Source organism: Eschrichtius robustus, chromosome 4 (assembly GCF_028021215.1).
Source record: "Eschrichtius robustus isolate mEscRob2 chromosome 4, mEscRob2.pri, whole genome shotgun sequence".
Taxonomy (NCBI): domain Eukaryota; kingdom Metazoa; phylum Chordata; class Mammalia; order Artiodactyla; family Eschrichtiidae; genus Eschrichtius; species Eschrichtius robustus.
The window spans coordinates 149,781,026-149,798,188 of NC_090827.1; the positions used below are offsets into that span (position 1 = coordinate 149,781,026).

General features: G+C 55.2%; 1 non-coding gene across 1 annotated transcript; it reads left to right on the forward strand.

Annotated features, from left to right (window-relative positions):
• The first annotated feature begins 5,024 nt into the window (after positions 1–5,024).
• Positions 5,025–5,128, forward strand: LOC137764535 (U6 spliceosomal RNA). Its single transcript, XR_011074036.1, has one exon. It is a non-coding gene; the product is annotated as a U6 spliceosomal RNA (small nuclear RNA).
• Positions 5,129–17,163: the final 12,035 nt, after the last annotated feature.

Sequence of the window (17,163 nt, forward strand, 5' to 3'; positions counted from 1 at the left end):
ACTTCCCTGGTGGCACAGTAGTTAAGAATCCGCCTGCCAGTGCAGGGGACACGGGTTCGAGCCCTGGTCCAGAAGATCCCACGTGCCATGGAGCAACTAAGCCCGTGCACCACAACTACTGAGCCTGCACTCTAGAGACCGTGAGCCACAACTACTGAGCCCACGTGCCACAACTATTGAAGCCTGCGTGCCACGACTACTGAAGCTCACACGCCTAGAGCCCGTGCTCCGCAACAAGAGAACCCACTGCAGTGAGAAGCCCACGCACCGCAAAGAAGACCCAACGCAGCCAAAAATAAATAAATAAATTGATTTTTTTTAAAAATGTGATGCTTCTGGCCTCTGAGCTCAGGCTGCTCTGGGTGCCCAGGTGGGGTCTTCATCTGACAGACTGTCTGACAGCTGAGAGTCTCCTCACCCCGATCACTGACACGTGTCCTTGACGGATCAATAAGTCACCCGAGGTTGCCCCCTATCCTGTTGCAGAATTAATAGGTGGGATTTTGTTGGTGTTGTAATGGCCGTGTGGCCCGGCTCGCGTTACACAGAGCTGATGGCAGCGCACAGGACAGACGGCCTGCTCCTCCACAGGGCTGGGCGCCGGGAGCCACAGGTGGGTGCCCTGGGCTGGGCCAAAGGACGTGGTGGCAGCTGCCAGGGTCCCCTTCCTTCCCCTGGAGGCTGGGGTCTGGAGGCTGAGGACATCTGAGCTGCAAGGGCCCAGCCCAGGTCCCATTTACAGATGGAAACCCAAACATCATGGAACACCACGGTTTTGTTAAATTTTTTTTCAGAATTCTTAAAATTCCTAAGCTTAGCACATAAGGTCCTTCATGAAAGAACCCAGATTCCCAATCCACTGGGGATCACTAACTACACACACACACAGGCACACCCCTGCCTTCATTCTAAGGATGAAGGTCAGTTCCCGAAGGCAATGCTGTCTCACGCCACAGGGCCTTTGCACAAGCCGTTCCCTTTGCCCAGAGCACTCCCTGCCTTTGCTCAGCCAATCTCTTCCCCTTTTCAAAACCCAGCTGGGAATCTTCTCCCCCAGGGACAATTTCCTCGCCTCTGAGCTGGGCTGGGGGCTTCCCTCTGCCCCTGCACTTGTCACACTCTATGGTGACACGCCTACCTCCCCCACGAAATCGTGATGCCTTAGGGGTGGAGCCACACCTCCTTGATCTCCAGCCTCACATGTCCTGGTGCCTGGAGCAGAGTAGGCGCTTGATAAAAACTAACTGAATGCATGAATGTCTCCATTTTCTGCCAGTAAGGTAATACTATAACTCAGAGACTTTGACCCTTGCCACCAGGCTGCTTTCACTGGAATCATCCTCTTTCTCTGACTGGGGGCCTGGTCCAGAGCCTGGTGCTGGGGACCTCTTGAGGCCCGAGCAGAGACGCTTGGGCTGTGCTCAGCTACAGGATCCCCACCCTCAGAGGCCGTTCTGAGCCCCCAGCCCCATATGGAGTTGTCCACACATCAGTGGTCACTGTACCAGTGTCCTGGGGTGGCCGCAACGAAGGACCACAGACTGGGGGCCTTCAAACAACAGACATTTCTTCTCTCCAGTTCTGGAGGCCAGGAGCGAAATCAAGGTGTCGGCAGGGCTGGCTCCTTCTGAGGCCGTGAGGGAGAATCTGGTCCAGGCCCCTCTCCCAGCTTCTGGGGGTTTGCTGGCGATCTTTGGCGTTCCTTGTTTTGTAGAAGCATCACCTGTGTCTTTGCTTCTGTCATTACACGGGGTTCTGTCTGTGTCTTCACACGGCGTCCTGCTCCGTGGGTCCCCTCTTCTTACAAGGACACTAGTCATGCTGGATTTAAGGCGCACCAGGTTCCAGTGGGGCCTCATTTTAACACACATCTTTATGACATCTGTAAAGACTCTATGTCCAAATAAGGTCACATTCAAAGGCACCAGGGTTGGGACATGGACACATCCCTTTGGGAGATGCAATTCACCCTCAACCAGCCCTGAAGCCATGGACCCATCTGAGGTTGTCCAAAGCCAGGGCATCAAGGGAGGAAGACAGAGCTCTGGCAAGCCCCGGGGGCACCTGAGGGAGAGCTGGGCAGGGAAGGAGGAGCCCTGAGGGAGACACGGGGGCAGCGGAGAGGAGGAGGACGATCTGATGAGGATGAATGAGGAGAAGCGGGTGCTTCAAGGAGGAAGACGGCCCAGCCCGGGGAGCGCTGTTCCACGCAGCATCCATGGGATTTGGCTACAAGGAGGCCATGACCTCAGCAGGAGCCAAGGGCAGACTGCGGGGGTAAGGAGGGGACAGGTAAGAGAAGTGAGGAAGTAAGGAAAGTGGTACCCACACCTCCCAGGGGACTGGCTGGGAAAGGGAAGATCCAGTCAGAGGGCAGCGGGGGAGGGGAACTGGGTCGAGGAGGAGACCTGGGGCTTTAAATGCCACTGGAGAGGCCCCGGAGGATGGGGTGGGGGTGAGCATCAGAGGACAAGCAGGTGCCCAGAGGGAAGGGGACAATGCCCTGACCCGGAGGACGTGCGGGGCCAGGCAGGGTACAGCCAGGAGCCCGGTCCAACCTGTGGCTCCTCCTTCCTCCATCAACAGCAGGGAGGGGGACCCCAGGCTCTGGGGAGAGGGGAGCGCCCGAGTCCCTGTGCCAGGGCAGCTCCCTCCGCAGTGGAGCTTGTGGTCCACAATATTTAAAGGTTCCCGCTCACACAGGTCCCTGAACCGCTCTCAGTCTTGATGCACTTCTGTCCTCATCCTCACACCTGCCAGCAGGTCTCCTTGGCTTCCCGCGTCTCCCCTCTCCCCACCCCCACTCTGCCGCACCAGGCCATGGTCCTCTTGGCCCGGACCACAGCAGCCCTCAGGATGGTCCACTGTCCAAACAGCAGCCAGAAGGAGCTGTAAAAGGTATAAATCATCATCAAAAACAGTGTAAAGAACACGGAACTTCAACCCACAATCTGGGAGAAAGTATTTGCAACATGCGTGATGGATGAAGAATTTATGTACAAATATATAAAGAGTCCCTACAAATCAATAGGAAAAGAATTTTTAAATAGGAAAAGATACGAACAGTGTTTCACAAAAGAGGAAAAAGGAACGGCCCCTGAACTGATGGAGAAATGATCCATGTCAACCATGAGGGAAGTACAAATGGATGACAAGGAAAGGCCATCTCACGCCCAGCGGACTGGTGACATTCAGTCCCACGCTCGGGAATAACGCTGAGGATGTGGAGAGAGGGAAGGTCGGTCCGAGCCCCTTGGAAAGCAGGTTCTCTCGGGTCTCCTGAGGACTGGAGTCAATGGGCAGTGCTTCTGCGAACGTGGGGTCCTGGGTGTGTTCCGAGGGCAACTCCTGTGTGTGGCCGGGGCTGTCTCTGATCCTCAGATCGAAGATGAGGGAGCTGAAGGGCGGGAAGGAGATCCAACTCGCGAGCCGGTCTCTGGCCTGGCGCGGCCTCCTGCCCGGAATGCTGCAGCCTCGCTGGGCTCCGGCTCGGCAGCCTTGAGAAACTGGCAAGGAGGGAACAGGAAAACTAGGCGGAGAAAGTCAGGGGGGGCTCAGACAGGACCCCGCCTGCTTGCGACAAGGGGATGCATGAGCCCTTCCCCGTGTGCAGCTCAGCCGGTCCTCCCGGGAAGCCGTGGTCCGTGATCGAGTCCAGACAGGGGCAGCACCAGCTCAAGACTCCTTGTCTGGAGCCAGGCGCCCGAGACTCATCATCCCTGGGGGTCCCGAGAACACAGACGCCCCGCTTTTGTGAGAACAGATGTTTTCTTGAAATTAACAAGCCTGTGAAATGGCATCCCCTGGAGTTAAAGCTAAGTCATAGAAGTGAACGATTGTCCCCCCCTCCAAGGAGCCAAGAGGAAATTAGCAGAAGGGTGGAGGTAACCAGGGGCTGGGGGAGGGGCAGGGGGCCGTGTGCCGTGGGTAGAGCTTATGTTGGGGGTTGGGTTAGTCAGGGCTCTCCAGAGAAACAGAACAATAGGAGACAGAGAGAAAGGAGATAAATATATAAAGAAACGGTTATAGGTACAGATAAGGATATAGATACAGATATAAGTGTACAGATATAGGTACAAAGAGATTTATTATAAGGAATTGCTCACAGGATTATGCAGCAGGCTGGCAAATCCAACGTCTGCAGAGCTGATGTCCCAGTTGGAGCCCAAAGGCCAGAAGCTGCTGTAGAACAAGGAAGACCCAATGGTCCAGTTGGAGGGCCGTCCGGCAGGAGAATTCCCTCGGACTTGGGGCGGGTCAGCCATTCTGTTCTATTCAGGCCTTCAACGGGTTGGGTGATGCCCACCTGCATGGGGGGTGGGCAGTGTGCTTTATTCAGTCTACTGATTCACATGCTAACCTCATCCAGAAACACCTTCACAGACACACCCAGAATCCTGTTTGTCCAAACACCTGGGCACCTGTAGCCCAGTCAAGCTGACAGATAAAAGTCACCATCACAGGGGTAGTGAAAAAGTTTTGGGTAGGGCTTCCCTGGTGGCGCAGTGGCTAAGAATCCGCCTGCCAGTGCAGGGGACACGGGTTCGAGCCCTGGTCCGGGAGGATCCCACATGCCGCGGAGCAACTAAGCCCGTGCGCCACAACTACTGAGCCTGCGCTCTAGAGCCTGCGAGCCACAACTACTGAAGCCCGTGTGCCACAACTACGGAAGCCCACGCACCTAGAGCCTGTGCTCTGCAACAAGAGAAGCCACCACAATGAGAAGCCTGCGCCCCGCAACAAAGAGTAGCCCCCGCTCACTGCAACTAGAGAAAGCCCGCGTGCAGCAGTGAAGACCCAATGCAGCCAAAAATTAAATAAATAAATTTAAAAAAAAAAGTTTTGGGTAAAAATAGTGGTGTTGGGTACACACTGAATGTATGTAATGCCACTGAATTATACACTTACAGATTATTAAATCATAAACATTATGTTAAGTATATTTTACCACAATTAAAAAAAATGCACAGTGCAGATTTTTGCAGTTGCTCCATTTTATCGGTTAGAAAATATATATATAATTCTTGCTTCGGCAGCACATATACAAAGATTGGAACAGTACAGAGAAGCTTAGCATGGCCCCCTGTGCAAGGATGACCTGCAAATTGGTGAAGTATTCCATGTTTTTTTTAAAAAGCTACAGGTAGCAAAACCGTTCCCACACGGTTCCAAACTGGAGTTGGCAAACTGTCCTCAAAGGACCAGAGACCAACATTTCGGCTTTGCCATCCAGCCTCCGCTGCCCGTGCATCAGGAAGGCAGCCAGAGACTACAGGTGATGAATGAGTGTGGCTGGGTTCCAATAAAACTTTATTTATACTCACAGAAATTTGAATTTCACATAAGATTCTCACATGTCACGAAACACTCTTTTTTTTTTTTTTCAGTCTTCGAAAAACATAAAAATCATTCTTAGGTTGCCAGGCGTACAAAAATAGACAGTGGGCTGGATGTGGCCGGTCAACGGTAGCTTGCTGACCCTGGAGCTAAGCAAAGAGGAGCCGGGGCTAGGCTCCCCGGTGGGCGCCAACCCCAAGCCCAGCCGAGGGGACTCAGCCATGCCTGGGTTCCCCGGGGTTGCTAGGTGGGGGAGGGCATAAGGAGAAATAAGGGGGCAGAACCCTGGGGACCCAGAAGTGCCAACAGCCAGGGGGAAGCAGACCTGTGCTTGGGGGGGCCGGGGATCTGACCTCCACCGCCTTCTCACCCTGGACCGCACGTCCTCCTGATGCCCCAGCCTCTCCCACTGTGCCCCGTCTCAGCCTCCTGCCCTCTCAACGTCAAGGAAGACGATGCCCGCTGCTCTGGAAGGCCACGAGGCCACAGGCCGCGAGGGTGACCATCAGGATTGCTGGGGACTGAGAAGTTTGCCAGGACGTGGGACGTCCAGCGCCAAAATGCACACAGTCCCAGGGAAACCGGGATGGTCAGCCATCCCCCAGTCACCCTGACTGGTGCGAACAGCAGAAGGGACACAGAAGACAACTGCCCCCCAGCCCCCGGCCCCGGCATCAGGCCTGGCACGGACAGGTGTGCAAGACCCGGGCGTGGTTTCTGCACCTATGGGAACGGGGTGTGCAGTGAGCGAGGGCAAGATACACTACACACGGCAGTAAGGACACTGCTCCCAGACGCAGCGCAGAGCAAAGAACTGGGCGATGCCACGTTTCCAAAGCATAGGACAGGCAGCTGCTCCACGGGGACCGCCTCTGAGGAAGGCCGGGTGGCACAGGGGCTTCTGGCTGCCGCTCCCTCGGTCCTGACCCGCTGCCGGCCCATCGGGGGTGCTCAGTCTGGAGATGTCCCCACCGCACAGTCAGGGTTGCACACCCCTCCTTGGGCATCTTGCTGGGCGTTCACCGTGGCCGGGCACTGGCCCCTCTACACTTGCCAGTTATCCATGTGACAGCCCTTACTGAGTGCCTCCGTGGGTCTGGGACAGGAAACTCCTTACGGTGTTGTGTTCTTTAACGCTCGCAGAGCCCCCAAGGGGTAGGTGTTTTTAATCCCATTTTGCAGATGAGAAAACTAAGGCCAAAGAGGTGAAGTCAGTGTCCTAAAGTGACACTGGGCCCCAAGATGAACCCCTGCCCCGTCCTCCTGACTTACAAGGGGCGCACCCTCCCTCCCTGCAGCCTTCTCCTGAGTTTAAGGAAAGGGGGTTCTGATGTCTGGGGTTCCTCCCCAGGAACCCCAAACTCACAGCCCAGACCCTAGACCCAAGGGCAGCCCTCTCCCCTGCTGGAGGCGCTGCCGGCATTCTGTGTACAAATGCCCTGACAAGACGGGTCATTAGTGTGAAATCATCGCCATCAGCAGGGCCCGGCCGCCAGCCTCTCATTATCGCCAAATGAATGACTCCGTTTAGAGAAGTCGTTTGGGGCGCTGTCCCAGACAATGACTCCTGTCAAAAGATTTACCGAAACTCATGGGCGATGCAGCGGGAGGCCCCGTGGGCCTGGCCTCAGCGTTTATCCTGCAGAAAACAAAGATTGCAGCGTGGACCATTTTGCCGCTGAAATTCATGCCTTTTGACCCCAAATGGAGAGATAATCCCAGGGCTTGTTTCCGCTTGAGCCTGGAGATGTTGTAAATAGCTGGCTCTGAAGCGGAACCTCACACCGGCCTCGGGTGGAAAGCAGACCATGAAGCAGACTGTGGAAGGACGTGGCTCACTGATGCTCTCCGTCACGCCGCCCCCTTAGGTAGCATCCCCCAGGGACTTTCTATTCTAAAATTGGGTGCTGGGAAGAGCTCTGGCTCAAGGAGGAAGTTATATGCTTTCTCCATCCCCCAGTGAAGACTGTAAACTTGATCGCGATTTATTTTCCTCTTGGCTGCCAGGAAGCTCAGAAGCCAAGAAAAAACCTAAATACATTAGCAGCGTTGGTCCTTTGTAATATAATACCTGCATTCTCTTTTATATTAGTATTGTGGCTTCTGTCTGGATTTTATTATGTTTGTTTAATGTGCCTCACACTGTAAGCCACTTCAAATCCTTCGTTGAAAGGGTGGGGGTGTGCGTAAAACAAAATAACCAAGCAGAGAGGGGAGGGGAGAACAGGAGGCCGGGGACTGTGGCCTGCTTCTGGCTGTGACAGCTGTCCAGCTATTTGACCCGTGGACTGAGTGAAACATATTTTTCCTGCCTGGGTATGACTCTGGTTCTCGACCAGCCTGGGTCACCCTCAACCGTGCACTTGTCCGTGAGCATTCTGGATCCTCCACCAGGACTGTATCGGTCAGGTTTGCCTGGTAACAAGCACCCCCTGGTTTCACAGCAACACACATTGATTTTTCACTCAGAGCCTGTGTCAGCGGCTCAGCTGTGCCCCATGACCTCCCATCCCAGGACCCAGGCTGAAGGGGAGGCAATTTGGAACATGCTTTCCTCATGGAAGAGTGAAAAGAGTGAGAGGGCTGGAGAAAACCTGGAATGGCCCCTACAGCTCCTGCTCCAGCATGTCTGGCCCCCCCACCACCACTGTGCCACCATCAGCGGGCGGGAGGTAGATGCCACCCCCAGGAAGCACTGCGGCCATGGATTAGGGCACCAGAGGCTTGGATGGACAGCTTCCAGGAAGGTGGAATGGAGAGCCAAAAGCACTAATACAATTTGCCGCAAAGACCCATAAGGCAGGGTTCCGGCTGCTCTGCTCGCCCACCCATGGGAAGACCAGGCACTTCGCGGGAGCTCCATATATACTGCTTGAACACGCAAATGATGAACGGATAGCTAACGGGCGGAATGAGTGACCAGAAGGCCCTGGACGCAGACATGTGTCAGTCTCCACTGCTTCAGTGCCTTCTTCTGCCTGTGAACCAGCCAGCATCTCTCTCATAATAAGATGGGAAGGCAGGACGACAGTGACAACCTCATGGCACAGTGCATGGCAGCCCCTAGTACCTGCCTGGCCCATGGCACAGGCTCAGGAAGGCAGCTTCCTTTGGCTTCAACTCCTTTCAGGAGGAGGTGTCATTTCAGCTGGAAAGACCAGGTGACAGACACCCAATAAGCGTACATATTACAATTATTGTACAAGTTAGGATGACCATGATAACAGCCGATAGTCAGAGAGCACTCACGGAACCCCAGGTGCTATCCCATGTACCTTACGTGGAGTAACCCATGTGACGCTCACACCCTCACAAGGTAGGAATTATTATCATCCCCATTTTACAGATGAGGAAATTGAGGAAGGGCAGCTTTAAACGTGTCTGCACATTCTGGGACCTCCTTGCATCAAGATGCAGGGTCATAGCCCATCACACACACACACACACACACACACACACACACACACACACCTTGAATCCAGCTGTGCTTGGGACTCCTTGTAACCAATGCCGTGGAAGTGAGGTTAGGAGAGGAATGGTGATGTGTCTCCAGCCCCACGCTCATCAGAACACTCACACTGAGGGCCCTGAGCTGCGTGGAAGAAGTTCCACTCCCTGAGTCAACCATGTTGTGAGGAAGCCCAACCATGCGGACATGCCAAGCCTGGACACTCGGGTCAACAGTCCTAGTTTTTGCAGCCCAGACACCAACCATGGGAGCAATGAGGCTTCAGACAATCCCGACCCCCAGCCACGGAGTCATGAGGAGCCTCAAGGCTCCCCAGCAGGGACCCCAGACTTTCGGAGCAGAGACAGGCCACCCACACTGGCTCTTTCCAAAAAGATTATTGTTTCATGCCCCTAAGTTTGGGGTGGTTTGTTATACGGCAACAGGACAAAGATTGGCTGCCTTGACACATCCAAAGCACTAGCTCTTGACTAGGGAGGTAGACAGGAGCTGAAGAGGCCTTGAGGAGACTGCCAGTGAGAGCCTGAGAAAGACTAAGATAGATGTGATGGGAGCTGGAGAAAAGGGGACCCTTGTTATGTGGTGGCCCAAAGGAGAGCAACTGTCTCCAGAAGTAAAATGGAAAATAGAGAATGTACCTAGTGAACTCAGTGATATAGCAGACGTTATCTGTAAAGGACCAGATTGTAAATATTTGAGATCCTGAGGAGCAGATCATCTCTGTCGCAACTCCGCAAGTCTGTGGTTATAGCTCAGAACCCACCACTGACAACGCATGAATCACTAGGCTTGGTTGCATTCCAGGAAAACTTTGTTTACAAAAACAGGCAGCAGCTGGATTTGGCCCATGGGCTATGGTCGGCTGACCCTTGATCTAGCTAAGATTTCCAGGGAAAATATCCAAAGTGCCACCTCTCTTCTCCTTCCTGCCTAGGATAAAATGCAAGAAGAGAGAGGTGAACCGAAGAGTGAACTGTGTAATTTTTTTGGGGGGGGGACCACACTGTGAGGCTTGCGGGATGTTAGCTCCCTGGCCAGGGATTGAACCCGGGCCCTCTGCAGTGAGACCACAGACTCCTAACCACTGGGCCGCCAGGGAATTCCCTGAACTGTGTCATTTTTAAGAAAAGGTTAGAGAAAATTGAAAGGAACTAGGACTTACTGGGTTTGAAAACCAAAATGTTTCTCATCGCCAGCCTGCTCAGATTCTAAAATGTCTTCGATTTTTAAAATTGAAAATTGTCTCAAAATTAAAAATAGCTTCTGGGAGAAGATCAGATTTAGAGTAGAGCTACAAGATTCTTTATAAGCACTCAGAAAGATCTAAGGGGGAACCTCACAGATAAAGACGCTCTAAGGAGCTTAAAGTATGTCTCCTCGACCCTCTCCCTTGAAGAGTAGGTTTTAGGAATCTCAGGAACCTCCAAGGGACCCCAAGATAGAGAAGATCTTCTCCTAAATAAACGTGTGGCTGTGTCTGATCTAATGGTCTGGACGTCAGTAAGATTCATGGGAAACCCACAAAGTCTTAAAGAGGATTATACTGGTGGAAACAGCGGCAGCCTGGATAAAAAGGAATGGAGATGGTAAAAAATGCAGATGCTCTTGGACCCTAAACTACTCTGGTCAAGAAGGCTGAGAAGGTCACTTAGTTGCAAACACAGGCTACTGCTTATGGTAAAGGAGGGATGAACCAGAACTGAACCTATCCAAGCTGGACCTCAGAAGTGCTATGAACTGGAGACTTCCATGGGCTTCCCATACTCCTGCTTTCTAAATGTCCCCACGGTTGTATGCTGGGTGTGGGCAGGGGTGCGGATACCTCTTTCTTTAGCTCACACATCTTCAGATTTTTTTTTAACTCCATACTCAAGGATCTTGGAACTGCACAAAGCAGATCTACACTTGGGCCTGATGCACATGACAAGACCCTGGACCTCATGTCTGGGCCTGAGGCCATGCTAGTGAGCCTTCCAGGGAGTGTGGAAGGAGGTGAGTGTGTTTTGCACGAGGGAGGAACATAAATAATTTGTGGTCAGAGTGCAGACTGGGGTCTTTTTAAAACATGTCCACAGATTCCCTGGGGCTCCTCCCGTGGAGAGGCGGAGGTCTGCGTCCCTTCTTGAATCCGAGCAGGCTTGGGACCTGCTTGAAACCATCAGAATGTGGTAGAAGTGAAACTGCCCGGAGGCGGTTTTGCCTCATTCACGGAGACCCCAGTGCTTGGAGTCTGAGCCTCCCTAGGGGATCTGCCCCGCACCACCCCCCGGCCGCCATGCTGTGGGGAAGCCCAGGCCCTGCAGGGGTGGGGTTTGTGCTCCCGCCAGCAGGCCTCCTCCTGGATGAACCAGGCGTGTCACCGGCACTTCCTGCCCTTCACCCTCATCCCCAATGCAGCATCACAATCCCCACCCTCACCCAATTCTCCATCTCGTTAAGAGACGCCCGGTTGTTCAGGCTGAGAACACCCCATGGTTGCACCCAATTCCTCTGCACCCTTCACTCCCCACGCCCCCCCGAGCACACCCCCATCTGGCCCCTTAGCAGCCCCCGCTGCCCCCGCTGCCCTCCTGCTGGTCCAAGCCACGACCATCTGGACTTCCCATGAGTCCTTACCCTGGTCCTGGCCGACCGGCCCGCCAGCCTCTCTGGCCGCGCACTCTTCCTCCCAGGTCTGCCCCGCCCGGCCCTGCCTGGCCCTGCCCTGCTCTGCTGCTCTCGACCCTTTGCCCAGCTTCATGGTTCAGTTCTGTCTGTGGTTTCTGTGGTGCCGTCTCCCAGCATGCCCGCTCTAGTTAAAATATCAGCTCCCGGCGGGCATAGACCCGTGTTCGGTCCTTGGCTTTAACCCCAGCCCAGCCAGCGTCCGGCACGGGGTGGGTGCTCTAGGAATTTGGGTTGAATGAGTGAGTGGAGAGCTTCGGGGCCAGCCAGGCCTCCATCCCATGCCTGCTCTGTCTGGCATTGTCTGTGGACCCTTCACAGGCGACCTGCCCCCATCCCACCTGACTCAGTGTGCAGAATGCGGGGGATGAGGCCTGCCTTTCTGGGGTCCAGCTGGGCTTTGCTGAGCATGCAGAGCCCACCTGCTCCCGAAGGCCTTGCCTCCATCTCCATCTCTATCCTGACCTTTGGCTGTGACCTTGGCCCACTGACTCAACGTCTCTAAGGCTCAGTTCCCCGTCTGAGATGGGAACCAACCCCTGCACGGCAGTGGGGAGGGTTCCCCGGGGGGTGTGTGCTCTCCGCCTGCCCCCAGCCTCAGTCCCTGGAGCAGAGACAAACGCACTGCCTGACGAGCTCTCCCACTTCCTCTCATGTCAGCGCTTCACCTTATCACCCCCACCTCCTAAAGAAGGAACCGGGGCTCTGAAAGGTGAAGCAGCCGTCCATGCAGCAGGCAGGAGAGTCTGGATTGGAACCTGGGTTCATATGGCTGTGTTGCTAGGCCTGGACAGGGTTTGGGGTCTCTCCTGGGTACCTGACCCTGCCCCACAGGTCACGTGACCATCTACTGTGCTGCGGGAATGGGAGGGTCGGGGAGGGTGTCAGCTCCCCACTCCCAGGAGAGGTGTGCAGGCACGGGCACCGGGCTACCTGCAGGCTGAACCCCAGTGCCCAGGTCAGGGCCAGGCGCACAGTAGGTGCGCAGATTGCTGCTGGGGACAGAGTCCAGCCCTACAGTGTGGGTCAGCTGCCTCATTACAAGAGCAGAAGCCGCCGACCTCCAGGGGTGCCTGCCCAGGGTCACGGGTCGATGACCACTCAGTGGAGGACCTACTGTGCGCACCGCGCCGCAAGGTGGGGCCCGGGCTGACCCGTGCTGCAGGGTCCCACGTGCAACCCAGGCCCATCCCCGGAGGCGCAGAGAGGCAGCCCCAGGCCACGTAGCCACCTGTCCCCTCTCCCCATGCCAGCCCCCCGAGGCAGCACCTTCAGGCTGTCACTTGCTGTAAACTGATCAGCGACAGGACAAGAGTGTGAGGCACCAGGACAGGAGACATCTTAATTAGTGGCCTTTCCGGAGCAGCCAGAGCCCCAGACATCTCTTAACTTGTCTGAGACGGAAATCCTGGCTTCCCGGGTGGATTGCCAGGTGCTGGTGCCTCGCCGGGGTAGCTCTGCGTGCAAGTGTGGGGTGTGGGCGTGGCCTGCGAGGCTGAGGGATGCTGACGGCTCATGTCTGGGCCCAGCCTGGCCCAGGACACTCATTGTGTCCCTTCCGTAGGTGCAGACTTGAAGTCCCGTCCTCAGAGGAGGTCCTGCGAGGAGCGTGGTCCTCAGCCGGGAGGGTTAGGGCAGCCGAGGGCAGCACACGGACAGTCCGGCAGAGAGTGGTTCCCAAACCTGCAGGGTCGGAACCTGCTGCGAGCTGCGGCAGGGACTGTTTCTTGGGTCTCGCCCTGGATCTCCAGAGAGCGCAGCTAGTCCTCAGCTGGGGACTGGCCTGGCGAAGTGACCCCCTAAGGCCCCTTCTAACCCTGAGTTGATGCGCCTGACAGGGCCATTTCAGCTGGGCCTTAGAGGCCCAGGGGGTCCCAGGCAGCCGAGCAAGGGAAGAGGAAGAACTTGAGTGGGGACAGAGCAGCCTGGGCAAGTCCCGGCCTCGGGAACACACGGGCTTGCTCAGAGCGTGGCGAGCCCCGCGTGGCAGAGCAGAGTCTGAACCTCCACAGGGTGATGGGAGGGTGATGGGAGGGCGATGGGAGCCGGGGGGCAGACAAGAGGGGGCCAGGCCAGTTGGTCCAGGCCTGGGGATACCTGGGCCCGAGCTCAACTCAGCTCGGGGGCAGCGGGGCCATGATGCTGGAAGAACGGGAAGTCGTCTCCCTTCCGGGAGATGCAGGTGCAGCCCGGTGGTCAGAGGACGACCTCTGCAGCCAGGCCGGCTTTGAGGCCCAGCTCGCGCGGGTACAGGCCCGTGTGTGCGGACCCCTCGCCAGTCTGAGCCTCAGCTTCCTCATCAGCAAAGTAGAAGCCACCCCGATATCTTGATTCCTACAACAGATACTCGACTCTGGACAGACAAGCCTTTTTTTTAAAAATATTTATTTATTTTTTATTCATTTATTTATTTTGGCTGCGTCAGGTCTTCGTTGCGGCACGTGGGATCTTCCCTGTGGCATGCAGGATCTTTAGTTGCGGCACGCATGTGGGATCTAGTTCCCCGACCAGGGATCAAACCCGGGCCCCCTGCATTGGAAGGCAGAGTCTTACTCACCGGACCGCCAGGGAAGTCCCTAGACAACAAGCCTTAATAGCAGCCCAGGGTTGGGTGGAGAGAGCTATGGGAAAGGACTAAACATGGTTGGATATTTTTGTTCATGTCTTAGACACCCAAATCAATAACACCCTCAGTCCACGCCGTGCCCACACGTAGCTGAAGCATTTGAATCCGCATGTGCAGAATGGGCTGACCTCACGGAGGGAGGAGGTGGCTGGGTAAGAGGGAGGACTTCAGCTGAGCCTGTAAAGTTTGATTTCTTGAAAGACCAAAAGTATGTGAAGCCAGACAGCATCATCTGTGACAAAAAGAATACAACTGGGCCTCGGCAAAGACTCAGAGGAAATGCGTCGCTCAGGCAAGTCGCTGATGGGGACCCCAGCAACGGTCCTCCCCGCGGGCTCCTCCTCCAGCCGCTGTGCCCACCCGTACCTCTGGGGTGATCCTGGGCAAGTTGCTTCCGCTCTGGGGTTCCAGGGGCCCGTCTCCCACGGGGCCCGAGAACACACGCAGAGGTGGAGTACCCACGTGACGACACGGCCCGGTGACTGCCTGGCTGGTGCTGTGATGATTACTGGCCACTTTCATGCCCAGCGGAGGGGCCGGGTGAGGACCGGACGGGGAGTGGTGATGGAATGGGACAGGCAGGCGGGGGGCAGTCACCGGCCTCCGTGTCTCCAGAGGGAAAGCCTGGGGGCTGAGCTGCTTCGAGGCTCAGCAAATGTCAAGTGTCCAGAGATGAGGGGCTTTGGGGGAGTGGATGAGCCCCCCACCGAGACGTGCTGGCCTTGCCTAAGGGCTCCCGTGGAAGAGGACCCCTCGGGGGCCAGCGGGGCGCAAGGGGCTTGGAGATGTAGGTGCTCCCTCGGACCCTAAAACGGGTCCCTGGAGGTCCTGCCTGGCCTCTGAGGATGCCATCTGTGCTCTCCTCTCACCGGTCTGGCTGCGCCTGGGGTCTTGGCAGGACCTCTCGAGAGGGGCTGAGGTCATGACCCCTGCCCTGTCCAGATGGGCCTGGGCCGACCCTGGCCGCGGCAGGCGAGGACAATGGTCCCTTTTTTTGGCCAGTCGCCCACGGCCACATTCTCCAGGGACCTAGTGACCCTGAACAGGGGCTGTGAAGAGGTCCCTGCTGACTCGGCGAGATGTCCACTCGCTAATGAAGGGCCGTTGGAAAGGGCATTGACCTTGGTCAGCAGGCAGGAGCCCTCCATCCGGGGGCCACTGCAAGGAGAGAGAGGAAGGGTGATGGAGTGTCTACCTGCCCCCCTCCCACCCACCAGAGCACTCGCCCGGCAACTATGGAGACCACTGCCCAGGGCAGCGGACGTAGACATCAGCCTGGGAGGCAGGCTCAGAGATTCAAGGCACGGATCCTGATGATGAGAGAAACAGCAATGACCACACCATCACAGCCACCACAGCCAGGACCAAAGGGCAGCCCAGGTGCGATGGGAGGGCAGAGCGGCCCTAACCCAACCTGGAGATCAAGGAAGGCTGCCTGGAGGAGGTGACTTGGAGCCAGGTCTCCAAGGCTGGGTAGCATTGGCCAAACATCTCAGAAGGAGAAGGGGATTCCAGAGAGGAGGCAGCGTGGACAATGCTCTGGGGACAAAGAAACAGATGACAGATAGCTTGTCATGACTGCAGCACTGGCTGCTGGGGGTGAGAAGCTGGAGATGAGGGGCAGCGGGGAGGCAGCGAAGGGTTGAGCCAGAGACAGACGGTCAGATGTGTTAGAAACGCCCGCTCTGGGTTGGAGCAGCGGAGAGAGGAGGCCGGGAAGCCAGTGAGGGGCCATGGGACGGTTCTGGAGAGAGATGGGGGTGTGGGGAGGGCAGGACGGACACAGGAGCCAGGAAGGAGGCAAAGGTGTGGGCCTGGCGGTTGTCCAGGCAGAGGGGGGAATCCAGACGACTTGGATTCCTGTGGGCTCTGGAGCAAAGCAAGACCGACCTTGAAGAATTGTGTGTGTGTTGGGGGGCGGGGGGGGGGGTGGCATTCCAACTTGGGCAAAAACCCGGAGGCGGGAAGGCAGGAAACATGCGGAAGTGATAACAGCCGACCACTTCCCGGATTGTAGGAAACGTGAAGTGGGAGGACCAAGATGGGAGGTCGAGGGGCCCACTGGGGTGACGTGGACCAGAGCAGGCACTCCAGGCAGGGCCCCAGTTCTTCAGAGGGAGGGAGGCTGGAGGGGCCACTTGGCAGGACAGAGGGTCTGGGGTTTACAAACGTGAGAATATGCAGCAGGTGACAAATCTCTGACTCCTGCCCACGTGAAGCCCGGGACTCAATGCTCAAGCTTGGGCAAAGCCCGAATGAATGCCATCCTATGCTGTTCCATGCAATTGCATGCTGTTCCTTTCAGCTACTATCAAGGTGGCACCACAGGCACAGGCAGAAGGAGTTACACTCCTCCTTAGTTACCTGGCACGTAGGAGCTGTGTGACTTCAGACACATTGCTCTCCCTCTCTGAGCTCCAGTCTCTCTCTTATAAAATGTGCTATCTAATCTCTGCCCCATTTCCCTCCCAGGGCCATTTGGAATCACACATAAAGCAACAAAAGTGCCTTGTGCTGCCCAGGGATGGACATAGTGAAAAATGGTCTCTGTGATGACACTTTTTTCTGCAGGGAGTTTAAATGTTCATTTCAAACACAGGTAAGACATTTACAAAACTTGACAACCTACAGTTTGAAAAATGAACCTCAACAAATTTCAAAGAGTAGGTTTCATATAGACTATGTTCTCTGACCACAATGCAATTAATTTAGAAATTAACAATAAAAGTCATTTAAACGTATGTACATATAAGTCTGTAAACTTCAGACACACTCCTAAAAATCTTATGTGTTAAAAAGGAAATTACAGTAGAAATGACAAATTATTTAATGCCGAATGGACATGAAAGCATGACATATAAGTTTTCCAGGATGCACCTAAATTGGTTTTTAGAGGTATATTTCTAAACTATGCATTTATTACAAAACAAGAAAACCTAAACATAAATAAGTTACATTTTAAACTAAAGGAAATAACAGGAGAATGACAATAATTCTAAAGAACATAAAAAAGAAGTAAATCTGAGAAGAAATTGATTAAAAGAAAATGAAAATAGAAAAGATCAAG